Source organism: Chiloscyllium plagiosum, chromosome 3 (assembly GCF_004010195.1).
Source record: "Chiloscyllium plagiosum isolate BGI_BamShark_2017 chromosome 3, ASM401019v2, whole genome shotgun sequence".
In the NCBI taxonomy this organism is placed as follows: domain Eukaryota; kingdom Metazoa; phylum Chordata; class Chondrichthyes; order Orectolobiformes; family Hemiscylliidae; genus Chiloscyllium; species Chiloscyllium plagiosum.
The window spans coordinates 63,516,619-63,533,376 of NC_057712.1; the positions used below are offsets into that span (position 1 = coordinate 63,516,619).

The following is a 16,758-nucleotide window of genomic DNA, read 5'->3' on the forward strand; positions in this document are numbered from 1 at the left end:
TGCGGTCATGAAACCATAAAATCTAATAGTTGTCGTGATGTGGGTTACTGAAGTTGAGGTTTAGTTGGCTTTATTTTGAGAAATAGCAGTCTTAGGTTGTAATTAAATATATTTATGCTAAGGATCAGTTAACAGAGAATTTAGGGGGATTCAAGATGGCAGCGATCTGAATAGGTCAGCCTTGCTGAGCTCTGCACCCCAACCCAAGAGAGTAATATGTTTTCACTCCCTCACCTTAGTTTTTTTTGGAAAACATTATTGTTAAACAGTAAAACAACTATTTAAATCCTATTTCGAGGGTGTGAGAATGGCTAAGGGGAAGCAAACAGCCAAGTCTCAACACTCGGGACACTCGAAAACAGCTGGTGGGCCCAAGACTGCAACTGGGGAAGCAGCTCTCTGCAGCTGTGAAAGAAACGCCTGCACAGCAGAACATTGTGGAGGAACTCGGAGCGATCTGACAGCTGATCCAGGAGAAGTGGGAAGAGACTCGTAATCAACTGGAGCCCATCTCAAGCATGCTGCAAAAACATGAGAAGAAGTTGGAAGGGCTCGGGAAGCAAGTTGAAGAGGTTTAGCAGCAGACCGCTCGGACACTGAGGTTGAGTCCTCAGCGGGGCAGATCCACACCCTTGAGAAACAGGTTCAGGCCCTGACTGAGCAAGTTGATGACCTGGAAAATAGAGATAGGAGGAAAAATATCTGGTTCATTGGCCTGCTGGAGGGAGTAGAAGGTGGGCAGGCAGCAGGTGTTTTGAAGACTGGCTGCCACACTTTCTTGGCTGGAATGCCAAGGCAGACGAGGTGAAGGTTGACAGAGCTCACGGGGTTGCGGTGCACAGATCCAGTCAAGGTCAGAGCCCCCGCCCAGTTCTGATATAATTTCAATACTACAGGGGCAAGCAGATAGTCATAGAAACTACTAGAAGGTTGGGGAGAGATCCACAGGCCCTGACTTATCAGCGAACTAAGTTGATGTTTTTCCAGGACTTTTCTGCGGCAGTGATCCTTAAAAGAAAATCACTTGATGAGGTTAAGAGAAGGTTAAAGGACCTTGGTAGTCAATATTTGATGAGATACCCAGCAGTGTTTCATATTACTTAAGAAGAGACTGTGCAATCGTTTCATTCCTTGGAGCAAGCTTAAAACATCTTGGACACTTTAAAATAATGTAGATGTATTTATGGACATGGACAATAGTGTCTGGGATTTTTTTTTGTCTTTCTTTTATTTCTTGTTCTTTCACTCTTTTCCCAAAGAAGCTATTATTGGTGTTTATTTTTCTCTCCGAGCTGGAGTGGTATTGATGTATTGTAGAGGGTGGGCAGAGTGCTCACTGGTTTTGTTATACCTTTGTGTTTACAATGTTCTTTGTTTGGTTTCTTTCATTGCTTGGGTTTGGGGTGTGGCTTGAGCTGGAAGGGGAATGGAGGTGTGTGTGGGAAATGTAAGCGCCCTCTGTGGGCAGGGGGTAGAGCCCCCGATTAAGAGCCTTTTGTGTTTTGTAGTTAGGTTTTTTTGGCTTTTGTAAATAGACTCTATGAGTCTCCTTTTGAGTATGCTCAGCATGTTGTAAGACGAATTCTTCCTCTCAACAGGTCAAAGGTGATTGTAAAGGATCATAGTTAACAGCATTCTTAAATGGTGCACCTGGAATATCAGAGGGATTCATTCACCAGTTAAAAGAAAAAAGGTGTTGTCGAGCCTTAGAAAGGAGAGGGTGGATGTTGCCCTGTTACAGGAGACTTATCTGGACAGGAACACTTGAAGTTACAACAGGTTGAGTTTGATCGGGTGTTCTTCTCATCTTTTAGTACTAGAAGCAGAGGAGTGGCAATCCCCATCAGGAAGGGTCTCCCATTTAATGTAATAGATTGTGTTAGCGATGAGTATGGTTGGTTTGTTATTCTTAAGTCCCTTATACATGGCGAGGAATATGGTATTTTGAATGTCTACTGTCCTGCAGCCCACTCTCTTAAATTTCTGACTGGTGCACTATCTAAGCTGATGGCCTTGGTGTCGTGGCATATTAACTTGGGGGGGGGCACATGATGGGGAGGACTTTAATTGCCTTATGGATCCTGTGCTGGATAGAATGCCCAAAGGAGAAGGGCATCGCTTGTCACTGGCCACTAGGGTGTTTCCTTTCTTCCTGGTGGCGGAAACTGAATAAAGATTTGTACACCTGGTGTATTTCACTGTGTCTCACACCTGCACACACACAACATGGGCGCTGGGAAAAATATAAACAAAAAAAAACCCAGGAGATTTAGAGTCTCCTCAGTTTAGCGCACTATTAAAAAAAATAGAATGCCGAAAGGCCCCCCCCAGAGCTTTCTTCACAATCGAAGCAGTTGGGTGATCTATATGTGGAGCTGGAGTTGGTAGACATTTGGAGATGTTTACACCCTATGGGCAGAGATTTTACATTCTTTTCCAATCCTCATAAATACCACGCAGGGATTGATTACTTCCTAACTCTTATGGCTTTTTTAGATTTGGTGGTACCCCGTTCAATTGGGAATATTGCCATCTCTGATCATGCAGCGGTGTATTTAATGGTTAAGATTAAGGGTGATGCAATGGGATCATGGAACTGGCGAATGGATTCCTTCATCCTCAAGGACAAGTTTGTAGAATACTTCTCTAGGGAGTTTGAAGCTTTTTTTGACCACTTACTCAGGTACAGCTAGTAATCCGTCCATTCTTTGAGAGACTGCTAAAAAGATCACTGAGGCATTTCAGGGGTTTTACTCTGAATATTGCTCTGAATGCTGTGAGAACAGATGGGATAAGATGGAGTCTTTTTTTAGGAATTTGGATCTTCATGGCGTGTCTGCTGAGCAGGCGTCTCTCCATAGTGCTCTGTTAACAGCCCAAGAGACACAGGAGGCAACTTCAAAGTGGAAAGGCGACCAGCCCTGATGGCTTGCCCAGTGAGTTTTATAAAGAATTTTTAAAAATAACTGTCAGGACCGACGCTAGACATGTATATATTCATATAGACATGATTGACATGAGAGAGCCAAAATCTCTCTTATCCTTAAGAAAGGGAAGGCCCCAGGAGACTGCTTCTTACAGACGCACCTCGCTTTTAAACTCTGATATTAACATTTTATTGAAGACTGTAGCATTGAGGCTGGAAAGGGTGTTGCCCTCTAGTGTTAAGGAGGATCAGACAGACTTTATAAAGGGTCGCAGATCATCTAATAATGTTAGGAGACTGCTTAACATGATTGAAGTGTGCCAGCAACGGTCAGTTCAAGAGTTGGTGGGTTCCTTGGACGTGGAGAAGGCATTTGACTGAGTGGAATGGCCATACCGTTTTTATACCCTGGAGCGAGTTGGCCTGGGTGAAGTGTTTACTAGATGAGTAACGGTCATTTACAGTGATCCTCTGGCAGTGGTTCTCACCAATGGTATACCATCTGATAATTTTAACATTGGTAGGGGCAGTCGGCAAGGCTATCCCCTCTCACCTTTGCCTTTCACGTTGGTGATTGAGGCCATTCATGGGGACCCTAATATAGCTGCCCCAAAGGTAGAGTCGAAGGTGCATAAGATCACATTATATGCGGATGATGTTTTCATTTTTCTTTCGAACCTGGCAGTGCATTAATACAATGTATTAATTAGATTAGATTACTAGATTACTTACAGTGTGAAAACAGGCCCTTTGGCCCAACAAGTCCACACCGACCCGCCGAAGAGTAACTCACCCAGACCCATTCCACTACATTTACTCCTTCACCTAACACTATGGGCAATTTAGCATGGCCAATTCACCTAACCTGCACATTTTTGGACTGTGGGAGGAAACCGGAGCACCCAGGAGAAACCCACGTCATTGGCTTTTTCTCAGGTTACAAGATCAATTCTTCAAAATTGGAGGCTATGCCTATGAGGGGGTCTTAGGGGAATAGCGGAAGTTAAAGGTGGAGGCAGTCTTTATTTGGGTATCTCTGTTACCCCTAGTTTTGATCAGTTATTCAAGGCTAATTTTGTTCATTTGTTTCACAAGATTAAACAAGACCTTCAAACATGGGGCTCCATTCCAATATCATGGCTAGGTTGAGTTGCTTTTTTTAAAATGAATGTTCTTCCTCGCTTATTATACCCTCTGGCGGTTGCTTCCCTTGCTTTTTCCTAGACAAATGTTTTGGAAATTAAGTCGTTGGTTTAGTTCTTTTATTTGGTGCCATAAGCGGCCTCTTATCAAGCTTACAAAATTGCAAATGCCCCAGGGGCTGGGAGGAGTTGATCTCCCGAATGTCAGAAGATAACAGTTGAGCTCCCTTTTATCTTTTGTGAGTGATTGGGTCTGTGAGGACTCGGTGTCAATATGGTTGAACATTGACACCTCCCAGGCAAAGTATCCTCTTATTAACCTGGTGTTTCTGGATAAAATGAGGACAGTTATGAAACATTACCACAATCCAATAGTCATTAACACTGTCAAAGCATGGAGGGCAATGAGACAGACGAGGGTAATATGTCGAAAACATCTTTCCAAACTCCCATAGTTGGTATGCCAGGTTTCCACTAGGGACAATGGATCCCGGGTTTAAGTCCGCGGTGAATAGGGGACTCTCTTGTTTGGGTGACCTGTTTGAAGATAAAATGTTAATATCATTTGATCAAATACTTGTAAGTATGGATTAGCGAGCAGGGACTTCTTCATTTTTTTTCACATCAGAGATTTTATCCGAAAAGAGACTACACTTCTGACTGAGTGTTATAGATCTGATATGGAAAAGAGGCTGCTTCAGGCTAAGAGCACTCTTGCAGTCATTACTCTCTATCATTTGTTGTGGGGAGGTTCCTCCAGTGACATCAAGCGATTACGGGAGGTCTTGGAGAGAGAGTTAGGGGTGGAGATCACTCCAGAAACTTGGGAGGACATTTGTGAGGGTGCGAGGAAGATTTCAATATGTAATAGGACCCATGCTATACAGTCAAAGATTCTTCATAGGGCTCAACTGGCCCCAGATCATCTTGCAAAATTAAAACAGGGTGTGTTTTCAATGGGCCCCAAATGAAAATTAAATACAGGTACCCTCACTCATCATTTGTGGTCCTGCCACAGGCTCCATACATACTGGAGTGCTGTGGCAGGAGTAATAGAGAGGGTCTTGGGAACCGAAATCAAGGTGGACCCAGTTTCTCTTCTCACATTTTTATCTCCCTTAGATGCACATGGGAGAAATCTTTTAAGCTTCCTCACTTTATGTTGAGGAAGAACATTCTGATATGTTGGGTGTCTGAGAATCCCCCTGGGTCTGTCGGGGTGGCATAAGTTAAGTATGGGACACATTTCTTTGAACTTTCTTACAAATATGGTGCACTAGAAAATGAACAATTTTTATAAGACACAGCAGCCCTTTTGAATTATTTGGAAGCAGATCTGCCCGCCATTTTAATTAGGGCTTTTGTCTAGTCGTGGTAGTTTGGTTTAGTAAGCCTAATGTCCTGAGAGGAAGAATTTCGAGGAAACATGAGTTTAATAATTTATGCTCTTGAAGGTCTTGAAGCTGAGGTCTTGTTACGCTGAGTGGCGTTATTTATTTACTTATTTATTTATTGATGCGTAATGAGTGTAGTGTGAGTTCTTTTATAGTAGTTGGTTTATTGTTTATTGCTGTTGCTATTTTTGTTGTTATAATGTTAATTTTCATATTTTTGTAATTTTATAATTTTGTAGGAAAACTTCTACAATAAAAATATTTTTAAAAAAACAGAATTTGAAAAGCTGGAGCAGCCGGAACAAAAGATGCACAGGATAGGGTGGTAGTGAAATGCGATTATAAGTCTATATTTCATTATCTCTCTCAGGACTTTCAGAAAGGACAGATTAAATTAAATGTAACCTGGAATAAGCTGGCACATGGTGCCCATGTGTGTGCCTTGCTGCTAAATAAAAATATACAATAATTCATAGAACAAGTTATAAAGGTAGAAAGGGAAAGGGACAACTTACACATTCAAATTAGATGGGAGATAGAGATGTGTAATGAGGCATGTTTTGAAAAATAGCATAGCAAATACTGGAACATGACAGTGATGAACAGCAGAGAATGCCTGACTGAGAGTAGAACTAGAAAATACAAGGGATGCGCTGAGAGTGTTAATTCTACAATGATACACAACTGAGGCCCAGGGTCATTGCTGGATCTCAGCCAGCAGCTGAGTGATGGCAGGAAGATCTCTTCAAAGGCTGGCATCCCATCACCAATCGCCCCTTGTTTACAAATGCACAGCCTTTGACAATAGTACTGCATCAGGCATTCAGGTGGCCCAATATCTCTGATTTTTCACTATTTTATGTCAGCCAGGGCTCCCTGATTGGACCAGGTTAACAGTCCCCAACAGAGAATACATATATTATCAGGTCCAACTGGCTGACCTCCGTTACAATTAGTACGGAGGGTATCTATGGGAGGGGTATCAGCAGCACAAGTGTGGGAAGAAGCTCTCACTATAGCCCTGTTCCTAATGTCACATCCCTCAATCAGGGATTGAGTGCCGAGGAACTCCACACCACCCTCCTACCTAATAAAATGTCATCAATGACTAAACTCACCACAGCAGAGGGTGTAAGGTTCCATCACAGACAGTACCAGTTCCAGTCCTGCAAATCACCCTGCAATGTCAATCCCAAGGGGGGTAATAATCTTCTTTTGCCCTCCCTTCAATTAATCCTAAATCACTTAGAATTGCACTTTAAATCTTTGTCTTTCCACTTGCCACAAGAGTTCTGAAGTCCTTGTCTCCAGTACACCCTTCAAATCCAAGCATCACAGACTTAAATACTCAGCTGATTTCACCATCCATTACCAAATCTGGCTGAATCAAGCAAGGTGCTATCTGGTCTCACTTTCCTTCATTGGATTATTGTGCTGTTGTAGCAGCATTGTAGAAAACAGATAACCCCCAGATATTTTGGCCTAAATCCTTATTTTCTCCTCCCTCAACTTTCAAATCCAATAAGTGAAAAGAACTCAGGAAATGTGTTGCTCAGATCAAGATTATTTGCCCAGTTGGCTTTGCTGCTTCTCCACCATAGTTCTAAGTTTTAAACATTTTACTTCCACACACTTTCTGAAAATTCATCTCATATATGAGAATAACAAACTATTCCCTTTATTCTCTTCCTGTTGAATTGCTGACTACTGAGATTCTTTCCTGATCCCCATGCTAGCCACCTTCACCTACCTTGGTAACATTGCCTTTCTCCCTGTTTTCAGAGATCTCTGTGGTGACCATGCCGTGGACTGCTGCAACAATGTCTATGGACTGTGCTTCTCCCATTGACACAAGCTTGCAGAGTTGTCCATTTTCAGATTCTGACTTGATTCTCTTGGAAGTTGGTATCTCTATTATACTCTTAGAGACTGTGCTGACTGCCTGAACTGCTACTGCACTGCATCACTTGCATCTATGGGATATTATTACTCCAGAGTAAGTTTTCCTCACTCTCAGTGATACAGTAGCTTTTATATTTATATTACAGTACGAATAATACCAAATATATCTCTCCTGCAGACTATTTTTCTCAAGACTCAATTACATGCTTTCCTCTCTGTGCTCTGCTAATGTAAGAATAATGTCATCATTTAGATCATCATCATTAACATGTTAATTTCCTATTATGCTACCCTCTGACTTCCTCAGTCCATCAGCTGCTAAATGTTTCTACCTCACAACTTTCAATGTTGCTGTTCCTGATCTCTCCCTGCTGGACTCTGATTGTTTACCCTTCATATAGTCCAGCTGCTGTAAAGCTCTGCTGCTTGATGTCACATTCCTGATGAAGAGCTTATGTTGAAACATCGATTCTCCTGCTCCTCGGATGCTCCTCCTGCGCTTTTCCAGCACCACACTTTTTGACTCTGATCTCCAGCATCTGCAGTCCTCGCTTTCTCCCTGCTTGATCTCACACCAAGTGCCAGCTGATAATCATATTCTAATTTACAGTCCCAGAAAATTCATTTTAGAAATTTTCATCCATGAGTTAAAAACTCCTTACTGATCAGTATACCAAGCTCCACTCATACAATCACACCCCACACCTGTACTGATTACATCTGTATAGAGTTTTGCCTAAGACTTTACTTTTTTTTGTTAAGTTGCTTTGCCAGTGGAAGCTGTTATCATCAATACTGACTGGATTGTGCTCAAGCCATATTATGTAATATCATCTCCTGGATCTCATTCATACTGTGTGGGCTCAGCATTGTGTGGAGTATAACTCCAGTCTGTGACTGTGATGATGGTCTTGGAATTTTTTTAAAATTAGAATAGTTAGAACTTTTCTTCCGCATTGGTTATGAGTCCAAGGAATACTGTGAATTATTGCTCACCTTCTGCAGCTGGACCAGCTTCAAAGTATATTACATTTCCCTCATTCCTATTCCGAAACACTATGGCAAAACTACTGAGATTTATAAAATACATTGCGATCTAATTGATCCCTTAACTTCAAATGTTTTCCCAGTTTAGCTGGAAGATGGAATGAAAGAAGTTGTCACTTCAGGTTGAAAAGGGTCTTGTCTTACCTGGTGTTAGACTGTATTTGGTTTCTGTGGAACCTGACAGTTCTGCATATATTTGTATGTTTTACCTTTGTGAAATTTGCAATCCCAAGAAACAACTTAAACAGTCAAATGTGTGATTAGTCATGTACTCTATTTTTAAAAAAACTGGATTCGTTGGTTCAAAATTATAATAATGTCTGCATCATGCAGCTAATTATAAACAGAATCTTTGTGAAGGAAATTTGCTTTTGCACATTTGCTGTAAAGCACCTTTATAAATTCTGCCAACTCTTCATCTTTAAACGATAACCAGAATTGAACAGAAATTAGCAAATTTAAAGAGGTACAAATTCATCAGATGTGAAATGGTCAAGAATGGAAATGATTTAATGGACTTTCATTCCCAAACATCACGGTTAGAATAATTTTCTCACAGACTAAACACTACACCGTAACAACTTTTAATCATGGTATCTACTGCCACCAAGTGTTGCTTTTCAGAACTGTACTGTATTGAATTGAGGGGTATGCAACTGGTGTGATCTTCAGTAACAATAGAAAAGCTGATTTCCTGGCTTATGAGATGTTGAGGACTGAGACTTGTTAAAAACTGATATTGATAGAACTAACAATATGAAACTGTCCACCTAGTCAATAGGTACAAACATTTATAAATATCTTTCATGGAATATTGGCTTTTGTCTCAAGGAGACTTGAATAAAAAATGGTTATTCACATTAAACTCATCAAATGGAGTACTACATTCAGGCTATGCGCGTTTAATTTGTATTTCCTTCATTATAAAGGTTGAATGTGGATTTGAAGGATGTGCAAGGGATTAAAAAGGGTAAGTAGGGGAATAAAATCATGGAATGCTTCCAGCAGCTGCAGACTGCCTGGGTATCCAACCTCATTAGCACAGTCATGAAGCTTAATGAAAAGGGGGAGGAAATGGTATGTGGGGAGAGACAGAGAGTGGTCCATATGTGGAATAGACTTCTGGAGGAACATTTAAAAGACCTTTGGATAAGTACATGAATAAGAAAAGTTTGGAAGGAAGTGGACCAAGCACAGGCAGGCAGGGCGAGTTCAGAATGGGATTATGCTTGGCATGGACTGGTTGGACTGAAGGATCTGTTTCTATGCTGTATGCCTGTATGACTCTCAGAGAGCTCAATGTGGGGATTACCTTCCTGATTAGGCACCCATAGCCCACTGAGGCCACTCCAACAGCACGAGCTTACTCCATTGGAAATCCTGCCCTAAAGGCCACCAAATCATCCTCACTTCACTGGAACCTACCTGACAGGCTCTACTGAGCAATCCCTACTCACTTGTCTTCTGCTGATGTTCCAGGACGCCATCCAGTCCCAACATGATCCACTGAGCTCAGTGCTGTTCCTGGGACTGAGTCTATAAAATGTGGAACTGGAAGAAGCACAGGTAAATCAAGCAGCATCAAAGGAGCAGGAGAGTTGATATTTTGAGCAGGACCCTTTGTCAGGACTGAGAAGGGGAAGTGATTGAGATTGGTCAGTGGGAAGAGTGGTGCAGATAGGTGGGAAGGAAGATGGACAGGGAGAAAGTGAGGACTGCAAATGCTAAAAATCAGAGCTTAAAAATTTGTTGCTGGAAAAGCGCAGCAGGTCAGGCAGCATCCAAGGAGAAGGAGAATCGATGTTTCGGGCAGGTCAAGGGGACTGGGTGGACAGGGAGGGTTGGGCCTGGGAGGAGGTGGGAAGGTGGGGAGATTAGAAAGCTGGTGAATACTATGTTGACCATAAGGCTGTAAGCTCTCAAGGTGGAAGATGAAGTGTTCTTCCTCCAGTCTGCGTGTGGCCTTATTTTGACAGTGGAGGTGGCCCAGAACAGATATGTCGTTGGGGGTGTGGGAGGAAGGAGTTAAAATGGTTGGCAACTGGGAGGTGGAGTTGATTGGAGCATGCGGACCATAGATGTTCCCTGAACTGGATCCAGAGTTTTCACTTGGTCTCTCCAATGTAGAGGAGGCCACATCAGGAGCAATGGATGCAGTAAATCAGGTTAGAGGAAAGGTAGGTGAATCCCTGCCGGACTTGGAATGATTCTTTGGGGCCTTGGACGGAGCTAAGAGGGGAGATGTAGTGATAGATGTTGCACCTCCTGCAACCACAGTGAAAGCTGCCAGGTGTGGTAGAGAGGTTGGTGAGGAATGTGGATCTGATGAGGGAGTCACGGAGGGAAAAGTTCCTACAAAAAGCAGACTGGGCTGGGGAGGGAAATATCTCCTTGGTGGTAGGGTCAGACTGCAGGTGGAAAAAATGACAGAGGATAATGTGTTGGATTTGAAAGTTGGTGAGCTGGTATGTGAGGACCAGGGGGACACAATCCTTATTGGGGCTGGGGACAGGAGGTTTGAGGGCAGAGGTGCGGGAGGTGGAGGAGATGCGGTTGAGGGTATTGTTGATCATGGGGGAGAGGAAATGACAGTCCTTGAAGTAGGAGGACTTCTGAATGTCCTAGAGTGGAATCGTTCATCCTGGGAGTAGATATGGCAGAGGAGGAGGAATTAGGAATATGGAATTGCATTTTTGCAGGAGGAGGGGTGGAAGGAGATGTGGTTGAGGTAGCCATGGGAGTCGGTGGGTTTGAAATAGATTTTGGTGCGATGTCAGTTGCCGGAGATGTAGACAGAGAGGTCCAGGAAGGGGAGGGAGGTGTCAGAGATGGTCCAAGTGAAGGTCAGGGTGGAAAGTGGGGGTGAAGTTGATGAACTGTTCCAGCTCCTCCTAGGAGCACAAGGTACCGCCGATACAGCCATCAATGTAGTGGAGGAAAAGATGAGGGTTCGTGCCAGAGTAGCTACAGCAGGGACACCCAAAGCTCGGGTCCATGTGGTACCGATAGCCACTCCTCTGGTTGTACGAAGTGGGAGGATTCAAAGGAAATGTTTTTAAGAGTCAAGACCAATTCCTCCAAGTGAATGAGAATGTCAGTGGACGAGAACTGGTTTGGGTCTACTGGAGAGGAAGAAGTGGAGGGATTTTAGGCCTTCCTTGTTGGGGATCCAAGTGTAGAGAGACTCGAAGTCCATGGTGAAGATGAGGTGTTGGGAGCCAGGGAATTGAAAGTCATGGAGAAGGTGGTGGATAGTGTCCTGAAATGTAGGTGGGGAGTTCCTGGACCAAAGGGGATAGGATGGAGTCGAGATGACAGGAGATGAGTTCAGTGGGACAGGAGCAGGCAGAGGCAATCGATCAACTGGGTAGTCAGGTTTGTTCCTGGAACTGAAGATCTGCATTTCAGACATTGAATTTAGCTGTAGAAGCAATTGAAAAGGTATGTTTACCAGTGTCAGAATACAAGTTATTAATGCTCTCAGAGTTGGGTCAGGGTAGGTCTGATGACACAGAATCACAGAAATTTCTTTCTATGACCCTCTAAAACATTTGGTGTCCTCTGGCAACACTGAAACAGGAACAATGTATTTTGTCCAATTTACGACATCTTGCACTTCCTGTCTCAAGTTGCTTGTTCATTCCAACTGTAATACAAATACAGTAACAAAGCCTCTGCTCTATTCTCAGAAACTGGTTCACACAGTATCTCTTTAAAGTGCTCCCAGGGTACTTAAGGAAGTGGATCTAGAAATAATGGATGCACTGGGTAGTCATCTTTCAAGATTCAATAGACTCTAGAACAGTTCCTGTTGTTTTGAGAGTCGCTGATGTAACTATTATTTTTAAAAAAAGAAGGTAGAGAGAAAACAGAATTATGAACAATTAGCCTGACGTTGGCAGAAGGAAAAATGCTAAAGTGTATTATGAAAGATTTGATAGCAGAGCACTTAGAAAATAGTGACACGATTAGACAAAGACAATATGGACTTGCAAAAGGGAATTCATGCTTGACAAATCTATTGAAAGTCTTTGAGAATGTAACTAGTAGACTTGTTAAGGGGGAGCCAATTGATCTGATTTGCTTGGGCTTCCAATCAAGGTTTTTAATAAGGTCCAACATTAATGTTACAATCTAATCATTTAAGTGCATGGGATTGGGGATAGCATACTGACATGGATAAAGAGCTGCTTGGCAGACAGAAAACAAAAGGGTGGGAAGACACAGATCTTTTCCCCTCAATGGCAGCAGTGACCAGTAGGGTATCTCAGAAATCAGTGCTTAGATCCCAGCTAGTTACAATATAAATGATTTAGATGAGAGAACAAAAGGAAATACCTCCAAGTTTAGAGATGACACAAAGTGAGCTGTAAGGAGGATGCAGAGATGCTTCAATGTGTTTTATACAAGTTGAGTGAGTGGGCAAATGCATGGCAGATGAATTATATGGGTACTTTGGTAGTAAAAACAGCAAGGCAGATTATTATCTGAATGGAGGTAATTTGGGAAAGAGGGAGATACAAAGAGATCTGGGTACCTTTGAACACCAGTTTCTGAGAGTAAGCATGCTGTGGCAGCCACAGTGTAGATGGAAAATGGTATGGTGGTGATCACAGCGAGAGAATTTGAGTACAAGAGCAGGGATGTCTTGCTTTTATGTATAAGTGGTCTTGGTGAGACCACGTATAGAGTACTATGTTCAATTTTGGTCTCCATATCTAAGGAAGGATGTTCTGATTATGGAGGGAGTGCAGTGTAGGTTTACCAGACCTATTCCTGAGATGGCGGGGCTAACGTACATGGAGAAATTAAGTTGGGAAGCACCATAAACACTGGAGTTTAGAAGACTGGGGGAGAATCTCACAGAAACCTATAAAATTCTTAACAGGACTAGATAAAATAAACACAAGAAGGATAACTGGGAAGTCCAGAACCAGGGATCACTGTCTGAAGGTACTGGGTATGCTTGTGAAGAGAGGCGAGGAGAATTTCTCTCTTCAAAGAGAGTGATAAGCCTGTGGAATTCGCCATTGCAGAAGGTAGTTGAGGCTAACACATTTTCAAGAAGGGGTTAGCTTTAGCTCTTAGGGCTAAAGGAATCAAAAAGTATGAAGTGAAAACAAGAACAGGTTGCTGAGTTGGATGATGAGCCATGATCATATAGAATGGCAGAGCAGGCTCAAAGGGCCTGTTACTGCTCCTATCTTCTGTGTTTCTGTGTTTTCTATGTTTCTATGATGCCAAACAGAAAACTGTTACATTCAGTCAGAACCTTGTTCATTTACTCTTTACACAAATTCTTAGTGTGTATGATCTGCCAAACAGAAAACTGCTTCATTCAGAAAAAGCTTTATTTATTTTCTCTCATCCAAATGATCAGTGTAAACAAGAGAAACAGCATTGACTCATCTCCACAGCAACAATCATAAAACCAAAAGACCTTTTACAGAATACTTTCCCGTTCACTCCAGTATTAAAGTGACATCAGATAAAAGAAAATTTAGCTTGACCCAACACTTGGGTCATTGGTCCATTTGGATGTTTAAATGATATTTTACAATAATGATCAAAAGACTTCACAGATGAACTAGATGGTCATTATTGTTTCTTTAATTTGTATTTGCACTTTGTATTATTGTAGATGTTGGCAATAATTCTTTCATTTTGTATTTGTTTTTTTTTCCTTAAATTAACTAATGAAAGAACCAAAGGTCACTCAAGTGTAGTGCTTGAATAAAGATAATCATTTGCAAAAATAATGCATTCTTAACAAGCCAAGATTTTTGCATTCCTAATGGAAAAAATACGTTTCCCAAATGATTTAGTTCCTTTAATTCCATTCTCCTTGAAGGAATATTTAAGAATCTGTCACAATTCTATGCTTTAAATGTCTCTTCAAAAGAAATTTGGAATCCTAATAGGTCAGATTTTCGGAGTGACAATCATAGGCAGATTGTCTGCAACTTCCTTTAAGTTAAAGAGCTCTGCATTTCTTGGAGGAAATTTCCGTCATGAATCCTGCAAAAACGTGCAGAGTATATTCAATCCAACTGCAACCTCTTCGAGCACAACAGTCTGGGGAAGGCAAACCCTGGTCCCTTTTCCACCGCAGTAATTGCTATATTCTTTGATTTAACGCTACCAGCCACTTTCACAGCTCCTTTGAAAAGGTATGTATGCAAGGCAAACATGTGGTTAGAGTGTCATGTGGGTAGAGTGCAAAATGGCTGTGGTTCCACTTGTGCTGGTACCAGAATGTGAGTTGGAAAGGATATGAGGTGCAGGATGGAGTGTATGAGCTAATTCAGAATAGGCAAAGGTTACTTGGTTCAGCAGGAAGGAGAGGGATAACATGTTTGGTATTGGGGAGGGGATGTTGTGACCTGGGAAGATAGGAGTTGTTGGGTCCTGGGGGTAGCAAGTCCCAGAGTGGATGGAGGCTTGTTGGATCCCAGTTGGAATGGGTGAGAAGAGTCCAAGAGCTGAGATAGGTGTCAGGGTACATGCTATGTTGCTATCAAGTGCCAGGGGATAAAATGGGTATGGGAGCTCTGAGAAAAGCCGGTGGGAGGAGCGGGAGGGTTTAATCAGATTTCGGGAAGAGCTGGGGGCACACAGAGGTGGTGTTGGATTCTGGGGGAGAGTGTGAGGTGTTGGCTTCCAGCAGGGAGGATTGGTTCCTGGTCTGGCAGTGGGAATGTTGGGCTCTAATTCTGCAACAGGCATATCAAGTCTTAAGGAGAGATGGGGACAGGGTGGTTGCTGGATCATCGGCATGGGGCAGGGGCTGTCAGGTCTCAGGTAAAAAGGGAGATATCAGTTCCTGGCTGGAAAGGGGCTTGTTGGTTCCCAATGGAGTCAGGGCTGACAGATAGTGAGGGAGAGTCAAATCTTGGGTTGAGATGGGGAGTGTTGGGACCCAGGGGAGGGTGAATGTGACATATCCTAAAACAGGAGAGGAAGGATGATCAAGTCCCAGGGAAGGATGGAGGGATGGAGCAGCGAGGGGTCTCTTCAGTTCCTGGTGGAGGAGGATGGGCAGGTAGGCATTGTGGAGGGAGGCAGGAGGCAGTATTAGTCCTTCTGGGCAAGAAAGGGCAATCATATCTCAAGGGAGTATAGGAGCCAGTCAGGCCATGGATTAGGAGTTTGCAGGACCTGGTTGGACAATAATCCATGGGAGGTACTGGGGTGTCAGTGCTAGTGTCACATCCCAAGGTGGAAAGGTGGCATTGTGTCATGGAGATATTGTGTTATGGGAGTATTGTGTCAAGACCCAAGAGGAGAGGAGGGTGCTGTAGCCTTAAAGTAAATGGAAATGTGTTGGGTTCTGAATGGCGAGAGGGGAATCAGATCCTTTTTGTTTGGTGGGGGCAGAGGGAGGAGGTTGGATGTTGGCTCTCGGGGGTGTCAATAGTGGTATTGGATCATGGAAGCGGTTGGAGTAAGGGCTATTGAGTCCCAGTTGGCGAAGAGTAGGTTAGCCCCTGACAATAGGTGGGTGGCAGAGTTTCAGAAGTGGGGGAAGGTGCTGATTTGTTTCCCAGTGGAGATCCAGGGGTTTGGGAATGTTGGGCTCTAATTCTGCAACAGGCATATCAAGTCTTAAGGAGAGATGGGGACAGGGTGGTTGCTGGATCATCGGCATGGGGCTCTTTAATGGGGAGTGGGGGGGGGGGAAGGAGAGCGGTCCAGGGTATGTAAGTGGTTATGGAGATGTTTAGTTGGGGAATTGTATGGTCACTTTAATGATTATTGGAGTTAGACCAGGTAATTAGTAATGTGACTTTTCCTGCGTAACTATCATCAGCAATTTAAATTGTCCAATTTGAATGGAAAGTTTCAGTGAGCTCCAGTAACAGGAGGTTTGCCCAACAGAATCTTAATTTCCTGAGCAATACCTTTGGAGACTGTTACGTCATGGATTCTGCAGAGTCCTGACAAACAACTCGCGTCTAAGCTGTAGAAATAACTATTAAGCCATTGGAAAATCTGGGACAATATATTTCCATAGACTTATACTTGTCATGCTTGCTGCAGATGAGCACAATATTTGTAGACTTGTTTGCTTTTTATCTGTGTTTGTCCAGACGACTGAATGTTAGTCTCTTCAAATATAACTTGTATGTTATTTATATTGGCTTTAGTACTGCCTATAGGAATGAACATGCACATGAATAATATGACACTCACAGAGAGCTCACAGGGAAATGAAAGTTAAATTATTGAGTCAAGGGAGGTAATATTTTATGTGTTACAAAAATTCTCAGTCTGATAATTGAAGAACCCCACAATAAAAGAACATTGTCTCTCAACTTTGTTGATCTCCCCTATTAAATGTTTTTTT

General features: G+C 42.7%; 1 long non-coding RNA gene across 1 annotated transcript; it reads left to right on the top strand.

The window, feature by feature from the left end:
* The first annotated feature begins 1,321 nt into the window (after positions 1 to 1,321).
* On the top strand, positions 1,322 to 15,410 carry LOC122544218. The gene is made up of 3 exons (XR_006310298.1): positions 1,322 to 1,403; positions 6,660 to 6,663; positions 15,396 to 15,410. It is a non-coding gene; the product is annotated as an uncharacterized LOC122544218 (long non-coding RNA).
* The last annotated feature ends 1,348 nt before the right edge of the window (positions 15,411 to 16,758 follow it).